This window comes from Hemiscyllium ocellatum, chromosome 3 (assembly GCF_020745735.1).
Source record: "Hemiscyllium ocellatum isolate sHemOce1 chromosome 3, sHemOce1.pat.X.cur, whole genome shotgun sequence".
Classification (NCBI taxonomy): domain Eukaryota; kingdom Metazoa; phylum Chordata; class Chondrichthyes; order Orectolobiformes; family Hemiscylliidae; genus Hemiscyllium; species Hemiscyllium ocellatum.
Window position 1 is genome coordinate 64281987 of NC_083403.1, and position 13283 is coordinate 64295269.

The 13283-nt window shown below is 43.5% G+C and overlaps 1 protein-coding gene across 1 annotated transcript in view; it reads left to right on the top strand.

The window, feature by feature from the left end:
* Positions 1-4396, top strand: part of LOC132832539 (trafficking protein particle complex subunit 3-like) — a 196706-nt gene extending 192310 nt beyond the window's left edge. The window contains exon 7 of the mRNA XM_060850660.1: positions 4383-4396. The gene's annotated coding sequence lies outside the window, so the exon portion shown is untranslated. The remainder of the gene's footprint in view (positions 1-4382) is intronic.
* The last annotated feature ends 8887 nt before the right edge of the window (positions 4397-13283 follow it).

Consider the following 13283-nt stretch of genomic DNA (forward strand, 5'->3'; position numbering starts at 1 on the left):
AATCTATATTATATCACCAGCAAATATGGATACATTACACATTACCCCATCTTCCAAGTCATTACTATTGACAATAAATGATTGATCTTTAATTGACTGGTCCTATGGCACTCCACTAGCTATGTCTTTCTAGCGTGAAAAACACCTATTAATCCTAACTCTCTGTCTTCTATGTGTGAACCATTCTGCATTCAATGCTAATACAATTTTCTTTTAATGTGGCATCATAATGAATGCCCTTTGGAAATCTAAAGGCGACACATCTGCCAATTTCCCTTTATCATCTTTGTTTGATACATCTTAAAAGGACTCCACCAAATTAGTCAGGCATGACTTCCCTTTCACAACTCAATGTTGTCTGTTTTTGTTTGCATTAAGCTTTTCTAAACGTCCTGTTATTTCTCCCTTAATAATGGGTATGAGCATTTTCCAAAAAATAGATGTTGAGCTAACTGGTGTTCCTCCTTTCTCTTGCCCACTTTTCTTGAACAGGAGAGTTGCACTGGTGGTTTTCCAATCTGCTAGAACCCTTATGGAATCCTGTGAGGTCTGAAATATTTAACCAATGTCTCCACTATCTACGCAGGCACATCCTTTAAAATGCTTGGGTGCAGGTCACTAGATCTCAATGAGTTAGCAGAAGTGGGTACTGCAGATTCTAGAGATTAGAGTCAAGATTAGAGTGGTGCTAGAAAAGCACAGCAGGTCAGGCAGCATCCGGGGAGCAGGAAAAATCGACATTTCGCTCGAAACGCCGATTTTTCCTGCTGCTCGGATGCTGCCTGACCTGCTGCGCTTTTCTAGCACCACTCAGATCTCGATGACTTGTCCCATTAGTTTGTCAAATACGTTGTCGTTCATGGTCGAGACTGCTCTAAGATCTTTCCTCCTATTAGCACTTTGCTACCTGCCATCTTTGGGATGCTTATAGTGCCCTCCACTATGGAACTAAATGCAGAATACTGTTTTGAATTACCAATCATTTTCCCGTTTCCTGTTATTAATTCCCCAATTGAATCCTCCAAGGCTCCCACACTTTAGCTATTTTCTTTATTATTTATATAACTGTAGAATATGCTTTTTGTTTTTATATTTAGTTCATAATATATATAAAATATTATATTTTTCTCTCGTAATTTTTCTACCTTTATTGACTTCTTAATTATCTTCTGCAGGTTCCTAAAAAAATTCCAACATTCTGTTTTCCTCTTGTTCTTACCACTTTGCGTGCCTTCAGTTTTGATTGCATTGCTTCATCACCACTGCCTGCTTGACTGCAGTTGTTAACCACTGATGATTCATCCGTCTCATCAACTCTTTGTTTGTGGTTGGAATAACTTTTTGCCAAGCATTATGAAATAATTTTTAACCCAAGTTGCTCTCCCTCTGAATTTGTAATTTGACAAATTATCCCCTGGTGGATCATTAAGAATGGAATCTCTTCAGACATCCTGATGCACTCTTCAAATTTGTCTTGTATGTTATTCTTCATCTGTATTCTGCAGTCAACATGCAGAATAAAATTACCCATGACAATTGTAATGCTCTTCTTCCACACCTCCATTCTTTTCTGATTTAGTTTGTCCTACAGTGAAGCAACTTTACGGAGCATACAGAGAACTCCCACTAGTGATTTCTTTCCTATTCCTAGTCCTTACTTCTAAGTAAACTGATTGCACATCATGATCTGTTTTATCTCTAACACAAATCAGCGCTGCACTGACACAGTCCTTTATTAGCCAAGCTCTCCTATCTCTATACTCATCTTTCCAGACAATACCTTTGATTGTCGATCACATTCCATTAATTATCTTGGTATTAAATATTTATAAAGTGAATTTTTTAACTGAAATCTTAAGCTGTAATGACTGAAATGACTTGACTAATGAAGAGACACAAAGAAGACATGCTCTTTATTCCTGTGACACCACACTTTGGCTCTTGGAGTTAGGAACAGGTTGAAGGAGCTCTCTGCTGTTGGTTTTTCTCTCCCACTGTTACTACCCTTCTCACACAGATCCGTTCTTCACTTTACAAAGCTGCTGTCCCTGCACTCTCTAATGCTGTTTGAGAAGCTGCCGACCCTCCCCTCTTCCCCACTCTTTATGAAGTTGCCATTGCCTTTCTCTTCCATATCCTAAATGCACTGCTGCAATTCTTCAAGGCTCCTTAAACAACACCTTCTCAGCTCATCGCCTGGTGCTGCATTGAAACCGTATCATTGGTACTTCACTGTTACTGGGTAAGAATCCTGGAATTCCCTTGCTTGCAGCACTGCTGATGTAGCTACACAATGGACTGCAATTGTTCAAACAGTTGGCTCATCATCACTGTCTCAAATGCAAGTAGGGATGGAAAATAAATGCTGGCCCACTCAGCGATGCTCACATCATGTGAAAGAAAATTGCTGAAAATCTGCATTAGAGCTGTATTTTTCCCAATGTCCAGCTGTGGTAAAACAGTGAAAGAGTTTTTTTTACTGAATTCCAAGAAAGCTTGTGTGTATAGATTCTGAGAGGAAGTTGCAACAGATCCATTCAATCAGAAGATATGACTGAGCTGATAACTCACAACTCCACTTTCCTGCTTTTTTCCTGGTCAGTGGCAATTTCACATCAGTAGGTTTTAGAACCATTCCATCGCAAACCTACCAAAAGGAAAAGAATGCAGTTCATAAATTGATTCATATTATTTGCATAGCATGTTCACTTTTGCCTTCTTTAATATTAGTAATTATCTTTGTGAATTATCATTTTATTACATGAAAACCACATTGGGTAGTTCTGGATTGGATGTGAAAAACTCAAAGCATCTCAAAATCAAATTTAGAAATTTGTTTTTATTTATTCACAGTTGTTATAAATACATATTTATGTTTTTGAACTGTGTGAAAAATTTGAAGCTGTAGAACTATTTGGACACTTTCTAGACTGAGGATATCCATTTTGATAACAAAAACAGCAAGGTAGATTATTATTTGAATGGCCGTAATTTGAGGGAGGGGAATGTTCAATGACACCTGGAGGCCCTCATGGACCAGTTGCTGAAGGTAATTGCATAGGGACAGCAGGCAATAAAGAAGGCAAATGGTATGTTGGCTTTCATAGCAAGAGGATTTGAGTACATGAACAAGGATGTCTTGCTGCAATTATACTGGTCTTTGGTGAGGCCACACCTGGAATATTGAATGCAGTTTTGACCTTCTTAACTGAGGAAGAATGTTCTTATTATAGAGGGAGAGCAGCGGAGGTTTACCAAGTTGACTCCTGGGTTGACAGAACTGATGTATAAGGAGAAATTGAGTCAGTTCGGATTGTATTCACTGGAGTATGAAAGAATGAGAGCAGCTCCCCTAGAGAACTGTAAAATTCTAACAGGATGAGATGGGTTAGATGCAGGAACAATGAAATATCCCAGAATCAGGGGTCATATTTTAAAGATAAGAGGTAAATCTTTTAGGACTAAGATAAGGAGAAATTTCTTCATCCAGAGAATGGTGAGCCTGTAGAATTCACTACCACAGAAAGTGGTTGAGGCTAAAGCATTATGTGTTTTCGAGAAGAAGGTAATGTCGCAATGTGGCTAATGTAATATAGAGGGAGGGTGGGATTAGAGTATTGAGCTCGATGATCAGCTGTGACCATACTGAAACATGGAGCAGGTTGGAGGAGTTGAATTACCTACTCCTGCTCCTGTCTTCTATGTTTCTATGTCATCAAAACATTTATAATGTTACTGCAACTGGTGGAGTGGTGGATCTTAATTACTAGCATTTTCCTTCTTGCACAGCCTCACTATACCTGTGAATTGGTGCATAGTATCCAATTCTCTGTGATTATGACAGCAATTTATTGAAGCTTCCTAACCATGCAGAGGGTTTGTGAATAATCTTTGAAAACCACATAACTAAGATTGTTTTGATTTGCATTTTCGAAAATAGGTTTTTCCCATCTTTTCACAAGCAAATAAAATAGCAGTTCCTCAAAAGCTGATGATTCCCCACTTCCAACTAATGAAGAATACCAGCATCAAACGCCAGGAACTTTATTACTGTTTGGGCGGACAATTACCTGCTTATACAAAAATAGACATTATTAAACAATAACAGATTTCTGATGAAAACCAGACAGTGGCCCTCTTGTTATCTGGCACAAGACAGCTAATGCAGCCACAGGCTAAATTTAAAAGACTTTCAACTTTGACGAGGTAAAAGCGATCAACCCCATCATTCAATTATGGTCACTTTTCAACTTATGACTGCAGGGCATTTTCAAATGGCTGGTTGGCAGTAAAATAATTTAGTGATTGACTTAAATGAGGATGAGGTTCTCTGTGAATTTTTTTTTGTTTTAAAATGCCTCGTTTCTCTTTCACACCTTTAGAGTGGACTGACAGCTGGATTCCCTTTCTGATTGGAACAGCTGAGTAACAAAATACTGTGAACAGAAACATTATAGGAAGTAGAAGAAAGCTTTTACAAATGTTGGTGAGTGTATTTATGTGATATCTATTGGTGATCAGCAGAGGAAAATCCTGCATTCCAGCTAAAACTTTCCACAAATCTATTCTAATTTTAGTTTCAAGTTTTCTTCGCAGTGTATATGTTGATATTGGCAGTTCAAAGTAATGTTTTTGAGAAAAGCATAGATGTTATGCTTTAGTACACTTAGAAACCAAACAAGTTAACACTTCCTGGGCAGAACCATGGCACCAAGGATGACTTTCTTTCAGTCGGGTGTTGTGGTCCCGAGGTGACTAAACAGTCCAGTGCTGGATCTGCACATGCTGCCACAGGTAGGGAATGAGGTGGGATGCGTGGGTTACCGTGTGCGTCTGCTACTATTTTGGCTTGGTCCTCACCTGGACCTGTCAAAGATATTGGAGATGGATGGTACCTTCCTAGATGCTTCTTCTGCAGTTTGAGTGCTCTTAGACACAAGATTTCCATGATATTTCATTTTCTCAGACAGGCTTTGAATGTGTTTTTGATGTGTTTCCTATGCCCTCCCAGTAACCATTTGCTCGGAGAGCTTGTTTCCGAAGTCTTCTATCAGGTGAAATGACTCCGCGGAGACTGTATCCCATCACCATCACCCTTTATTTACAAGTGGAGAGTCCTTGACACTGATCCAGCTCCCTCAGAGCTGGCTGTCAAAGTGAACAGATCCTCGGACATCCCTGTTCTTTTTTTTCTCTGTTTTTTTTCTTCTTTTTTCTTTTTCCTAACACTATCGCCACATTGTGGAAGTACTTATTTTTCCCCAGCACCCATGTTGTGTGTGTGTGCAGGTGTGAGACACAGTGTAAGACACAAGGTGTACAAATCTTTATTCAATTTCCACAACCAGGAAGAAAGAAAACACCCAAGTGGCCAGTGATAAGCAGTGCCCTTCACATCAAAGGGCAATGCTGTGTGATCAAACAGTGAGGGGTGGGGGCAGGGGTTAAATCAAAATAGAGTTGGAGGGGGAAATAATGCACTCCACTCCCTGCAGTGGCCACCTCTCCCTGAACAACTCCAGGGTGTTGGTGGAGACCGCGTGCTCCTTCTCCAGGGACACCCGAGCTCTAACGTAACCGCGGAAGAGGGGCAGGCAGTCAGCCCTCACGACCCCCTCCACGGCCCGCTGCCTGGACCTGTTTATGGCCAGTTTGGCCAGGCCCAGGAGCAGACCCACGAGGAGGTCTTCAGACCTGCCCTCCCTCCTCCGTACCGGGTGCCCGAAGATCAGGAGCGTGGGACTGAAGTGCAACCAAAAGCAGAGAAGGAGGTTTTTGAGAAAATCAAAAAGGGAGTGCAAATGTCCACACCCAATATACACATAGTCCACGGACTCCACAGCACCACAGAACAGGCAGTTGGGCTGGGAGTCTGTGAACCACCGCAATCTGCGGTTGCAGGGGACTGCTGCATGCAGCACCCTCCATCCCAGATCCCCGAGAAAAAGGAGGAGGACTCCTGCGTAGAGGGCCCTCCACTGGGGCTCCCCACCGCCCGGTGGCAAATGGGCACGCCAAGGCGTGTCCGGACGGTGGATGAGGGAGAAGAGGTGGACGGTGTGCATCAGCAGTCTATACAGGGCCCGCCTTTTTACCTCCTGAAAGGGAACAAAATAAAAATTCCGGAGGCGGCTCAGGTTGTGGGGCACAGGCTCCCGCGGGAAGTACGGGACCCTGGGGCCAATGTGAAATTCCGTCCGGGCTGGGGTGAGCGCGGACGGGATCCCACCGCATACCTGAGCATCCTCCAACTGGTGCACGTCGGGTCCAAGCACCGCCGTTTTAAGGCGTCAGATGGCGGTGGCCATGTACCGGACGTCTACCGCTGCCCTGCTTGCCATGTACTGTGGCAGCATCCAGGCCAGGCCTCCAGCACCCAGCATGTCCCCGACCCTGGTCATCCTTGCCGCCACGGCCCTCCCCTCCAACAGCCACTCGAACCCGCGAGCACGGAGGTGCGGGTTCCTGAGCAACGGCTCCCTGACGACAGCCACTACTCCTGCCGGAGGGTAGGCGTGGCGCGATTCGACCATGTCCCGGACAGTGATCAGGTCCTGGTAAAAGACAGGCAGCACCTTGAGGCCGACCTTCAAACCGTCATGGTCGATGAACAGGAGCTGCGTTTCGTAGTTGAGGTTACACACCTGGCGGAAAAAAATACGTCACCAGGGCACACCACCTAGGAGGAGGCTCGACGTAAAGGTATCGCTGCAAGCTCTGAAGGCGGAACGTCGCGACCTGGGTGTGGACGCACACCAGCGACTGACCGCCCTCCTCAATAGGGAGACTCAGAACCTGCGCAGCGACCCAGTGCATCTTTTTGTCCCAGAAGAAGTCGACCAACACTCTCTGGATGTCTGCGACAAAGCCAGGAGGAGGGACCAAAGTGACCAGCCGGTACCACAGCATGGCGGCCACCAGCTGGTTTATGACCAGCACTCGGCTCCTGTAAGATAGCACTCGGAGCAGTCCTGTCCAGCGGCCTAGGCGAGCCAAGACTTTGGCCTCAGGCTCCTGCCAGTGGCCAGCCAGGATTCCTCAGCCGGGCTGAGGTTGACCCCCAGGTAGAGGAGATGGGTGGTACTCCACCTGGACCCCCATAACTCCTCTGGCAGAGAGTCCACCCGCCATGGACCGACCGGTAGTCTGGATCATTTGACCCAGTTGATCCTGGCGGAAGACAGACACCCCTGTCCTTTTTTTTCCCTCTTTCTTTTTGGGGGAAGCTAGTCCAGGGATAGTCCCCTTCCCTTCTGACACCTGCGAGGAGGAGAGTCCCTTGCACACACTCACACTGGTCCAGCACTCAAGATAGGAAAACACCCGAGTGGCCTGTAACAAACAGTGACCCCTGTCCTTATCTGTCAGCCAGGGCTCCCTGATTGGACCATGTTAACAGCTCCAGTCAGGGAACTCATAATCTATGAGGCTCACTTGGCTGACCTTGTTACAATCTCAATATCAGGAATGCAGATGGTGAGCCCAGCCACCATGGCTGATTGACTGTAACCAGCAATGGGGATGTCAGCTTGAGAGGGGACACTGCCACTGAGGATATATTGTGCCAATGGATCTACAGAATTTTGCAGAGGTATCACTGGTCATATTTCTCTAAGGATTTGAGGTTATCTGGCATACATTGTCTCCATGCCTCCAGTAATGTTGTCATAAGCTTGTGGCATGTCTCCTCTGAACCTTCAGGTCTATGTAACAGTCTGTGAACTTTTCACATGTCCATGTACAGTAACTGCAAATGTTGCCTTCTGTATGGCTGTAAACCTCTGCTCCATCTATGTTAAAGCTTGTGATCTAAAATAGATTAGTTTTACAGATGAATAAGGACTGGTCCTAATTTTGAGAATGATGCACGGTATCTGTGGATACTACAGTGAATAGCCTGGATTATAGCATGATAAATAGGAAGTAATGTCTATTTAATCCTTTTGGTGGCCACAATCTGGTCTTTGTTTTACAAAAGCTCTTTTATGGATTGATTAAGACTTCCAAAGTTGGGGATGAACTTTCCCACCGTGCTGTGCATCATCTGTGCACTTCAGTGCTGGAAGTTCAGTGAAGGTTTTTATCTCTCTTGGATCTGCCATGGTGCCTTGTTCTTGGACAATATGTTCCATAAAGATAAACATCATTCTAAAGAACTGGCAGTTCTCATTTAGCTTAAGACCTGTGTTCTGAAATGCTTTTAACATGTCCTGACTCTCAGGCTGGGTTCTTCAAACATTTTGCCATGCACTGGGACATCATTCAAAGGGTTCCCTGATGCCCTTTAAAAAATCTTTGGTGCAGCCAAGTTCCAAATAATAGATAGTTGAAGCAATACCACCTGTATGGTGTAATAAATATAGTCAGCATCATGACTCTTGGTGTCAGAGTATATGGCAGAGCTAATTCAAATTTGTGAAAATATTGCTGTCTGCCAATTTTGCTGAACTATCATCAACAGATGAACTAGGATGGATTTCCCTCGTTGTTCAAGTGAATTAAATCTACTCAGACTTTTAGCTCTCCATTCAGATTAGGAACAGTTATTAGCCATGATCACTGTTGTGTCAGTTCTGTTACTGATGATGTAACCCTGCCTTCTATCAAGCTGACTAAGTGAGAATTTACTTTTTGTATCAAAGGATGAGAACTTGCTTGGGAATGTACACAGATAGTTGATATCTTTTTGCATAGTAATGCAATACTCTGCTTAAATCTCCCTGAAGGTTTGAATAGCTTTGGAAATTTCATAGCTCAGCAAGGTGAATGCCCACCATCACCTCCCCACCCCCCACCCCCCGCCAAATTTTGAGTTGCTGGATCAGTTTGAAATCTATCCCATTCAGCTCAATGGTTGTGTCACACATCACTATGGAAACTATCCTCAGTGTAAAAGTGGGACCTTGTCTTCACAAGATCTGGGTGGGTAATCCCTCCTACTGATATAGTCACATTGATGGGACAAACCATACGCAGGGATGGCAGCGGTGGTGTGCCTGGGACACTGTAAGGTGTGATTCTGAGGTTGACTATGTCAAGCTGTTGCTTCACCAATCTGTGGGACAGCTCTGCTAATGTTTGGCACAATTCCCAGATGTTAGTAAGAAGAACATTATAGAGTCAGTGTGTATCATTGTCATTTTCTGTGTGCTCTGTCTGGTTTCATTACTTTTAACAAACTTTATAATGGTTATATACCACTGAGTGGCTTGCTTGTGCATTTTAGAATGAACAATATTTTTGTGGATCTGGAGGCACATGGAGGCGAGGATGGCAGATTTTCCTTCTCTAAAGGACATCACTGAACAGATGGAATGTTACATCTATTGTAATAGTTTAATGGTCACTTTTAGACTAGCTTTTAATCAAATACTTATTAACTGAATTCAAAGTCTGCCATGGTGGGATTTGAACTCATTTCTCCCAGAGCACTAGCCTGGGTCTTCAAAGCAATGAAACAATTACACCAACATCTCCTCCAATGCATCTCCCCTGTTCTATAAGTGAATTTCTTTTGGGGCTAAATTCCATGTAGAATGCTTTAATAAATGCATTATGTTCTGTAGTTTTTCTTCCATGCTTTGTATTGCCATAACATCAGCAAATGTGTGTGCAGCATATACCACAATAGGAGGGTGAAAGAATCTTAGAATACTTCAAATACTAGTCAGAAAAGGGCAGTACTCTAGTGAGGAAAAAGATAAAATTAGAACGCTTTGACAATAAGATTGAAAAATTGAAGTACTCATCCAGGTCAATCAGGCATGATCATTCAGTGAGGTTGCAGCTCTAGTAGAGACTTGATGGTGCTGTTCCTTCACTTGTAAATCTAAAGCTATGGAAACCTAAATAGTGCTGAAAGAGTCACTTCCAGATCTCCCTCCTGCATTCATTGCGGGCTATCTGCATTATCAAACAGTCGGGGTATCAGTAAAGTCTCTATCAGTACTGTGATCCCAATAAATGATCATTGGGATTGCAGCACTGACTGACCTGGATGAGTACTTTGATTTTTCAATCTTAGAGTCATATAGTCATCGAGATGTACAGCACGGAAACAGACCCTTTGGTCCAACCCGTCCAAATATCCCAACCCAATCTAGTCCCACCTGCCAGCACCCAGCCCATATCCCTCCAAACCCTTCCTATTCATATACCCATCAAACTGCCTCTTAAATGTTGCAATTGTACCAGCCTCCACCACTTCCTCTGGCAGCTCATTCCATACACGTAACACGCTCTGTGTGAAAACGTTGCCCCGTAGGTCTCTTTTATATCTTTCCCCTCTCACCCTAAACCTATGCCCTCTAGTTTTGGACTCCCCAAACCCAGGGAAAAGACTTTGCCTATTTACCTGATCCATGCCCCTCATAATTTTGTAAACCTCTATAAGGTCACCCCTCAGCCTCCGATGCACCAGGGAAAACAGACCCAGCCTGTTCAGCCTCTCCCTATAGCTCAAATCCTCCAACCTTGGCAACATTCTAGTAAATCTTTTCTGAACCCTTTCAAGTTTCATAACACCTTTCTGATAGGAAGGAGACCAGAATTGCACACAATATTCCAACAGTGGCCTAACCAATGTCCTGTACAGCTGCAACATGACCTCCCAATTCCTGTACTCAATACTCTGACCAATAAAGGAGAGCATACCAAATACCTTCTTCACTATCCTATCTACCTACGACTCCATTTTCAAGGAGCTATGAACCTGCACTCCAAAGTCTCTTTGTTTAGCCACACTCGCGAGGACATTACCATCAAGTGTATAAGTCCTGCTAAGATTTGCTTTCCCAAAATGCAGCACCTCACATTTATCTGAATTAAACTCCATCTGCCACTTCTCAGCCCATTAGCCCATCTGGTCCAGATCCTGTTGTAATCTGAGGTAACCCTCTTTGCTATCCACTACACCTCCAATTTTGTGTCATCTGCAAACTTACTAACTGTACCTATTATGCTCGCATCCAAATCATTTACGTAAATGACAAAAAGTAGAGGACCCAGCACCGATCCTTGTGGCATTCCACTGGTCACAGGCCTCCAGTCGGAAAAACAACTCTCCACCACCACCCTCTGTCTTCTACCTTTGAGCCAGTTCTGTATCCAAATGGCTAGTTCTCCCTGTATTCCATGAGATCTAACCTTGCTAATCAGTGTCCCATGGGAAACCTTGTTGAATGCCTTACTGAAGTCCATATAGATCACATCTACCACTCTGCCCTCATCAATCCTCTTTGTTACTTCCTCAAAAAACTCAATCAAGTTTGTGAGACATGATTTCCCACTCACAAAGCCATGTTGACTATCCCTAATCAGTCCTTGCCTTTCCAAATACATATACATCCTGTCCCTCAAGATTCCCTCCAAACACTTGCCCACCACCGAGGGCAGGGTCACTGGTCTTTAGTTCCCTGGCTTGTCCTTACCACCCTTCTTAAACAGTGTCACCATGTTAGCCAACCTGCAGTCTTCCGGCACCTCACCTGTGACTATCGATGATACAAATATCTCAGCAAGAGGCCCAGCAATCACCTCTAGATTCCCACAGAGTTCTAGGGTACACCTGATCAGATCCTGAGGATTTATCCAGTTTTATGCATTTCAAGACATCCAGCACTTCCTCCTCTGTAATCTGGACATTTTGCAAGATGTCACCATCTATTTCCCTACTTTCTATATCTTCCATATCCTTTTCCACAGTAAATACTGATGCAAAATACACATTTAGTATCTCCCCCATTTTCTGTGGCTCCACACAAAGGCCTACTTGCTGATCTTTGAGGGGCCCTATTCTCTCCCTAGTTACCCTTTTGTCCTTAATGTATTTGTAACAACCCTTTGGATTTTCCCTAATTCTGTTTGTCAAAGCTATGTCATGTACCCTTTTTGCCCTCCTGATTTCCCTCTTAAGTATACTCCTACTTCCTTTATACTCTTCTAAGGATTCACTCGATCTATCCTGTCTGTACCTGACATATGCTTCCTTCTTTTTCTTAATCAAACCCTCAATTTCTTTACTCATCCAGCATTCCCTATACCTACCAACCTTCCCTTTCACCCGAACAGGAATATACTTTCTCTGGATTCTCGTTATCTCATTTCTGAAGGCTTCCCATTTTCCAGCCGTCCTTTTATCTGCAAACATCTGCCCCCAATCAGCTTTCGAAAGTTCTTGCCTAATACCATCAAAATTGGCCTTTCTCCAATTTAGAACTTCAAATTTTAAATCTGGTCTATCCTTTACCATCATTATTTTAAATCTAATAGAATTATGGTCGCTGGCCCTAAAGTGCTCCCCCATTGACACCTCAGTCACCTGCCCTGCCTTATTTCCCAAAAGTCAAGTTTTGCACCTTCTCTTGTAGCTACATCCATGTACTGAATCAGAGAATTGTCTTGTACACACTTAACAAATTCCTCTCCATCTAAACCTTTAACACTAAGGCAGTCCCAGTCGACGTTTGAAAAGTTAAAATCCCCTACCATAACTACCCTATTATTCTTACAGATAGCTGAGATCTCCTTACATGTTTGTTTCTCAATTTCCCTCTGACTATTAGGGGATCTATAATACAATCCCAATAAGGTTATCGTCCCTTTCTTATTTCTCAGTTCCACCCAAATAACTTCTCTGGACGTATTTCTAGGAATATCCTCCCTCAGCACAGATATAATGCTATTCCTTATCAAAAATGCTCCCCCCCCTCTCTTGCCTCCTTTTCTATCCTTTCTGGAGCATTTGTATCCTGGAACATTAAGCTGCCAGTCCTGCCCATCCCTGAGCCATGTTTCTGTAATTGCTTTGATATCCCAGTCCCATGTTCCTAGCCATGCCCTGAGTTCATCTGCCTTTCCTGTTAGGCGTCTTGCATTGAAATAAATGCAGTTTAACTTATTAGTCCTACCTTGTCCCTGCCTGCCCTGACTGTTTGACTCACTTCTGTTCTCAACTGTACCAGTCTCAGATTGATCTCTTTCCTCACTATCTCCCTGGGTCCCACCACCCCACCTTACTAGTTTAAATCCTCCCAAGCAGTTCTAGCAAATCTCCCCACTAGTATATTAGTCCCCTTCCAATTTAGGTGCAATCCATCCTTCTTCTACAGGTCACTTCTACCCCAAAAGAGATTTCAACGATCCAAAAATGTGAATCCTTCCCCCATACACCAGCTCCTCAGCCATGCATTCATCTGCTCTATCCTCCTATTCCTGCCCTCACTAGCTCATAGTACTGAGAGTAATCCAGACATTTCTACCCTTGAGGACCTCCTTTTTAAATT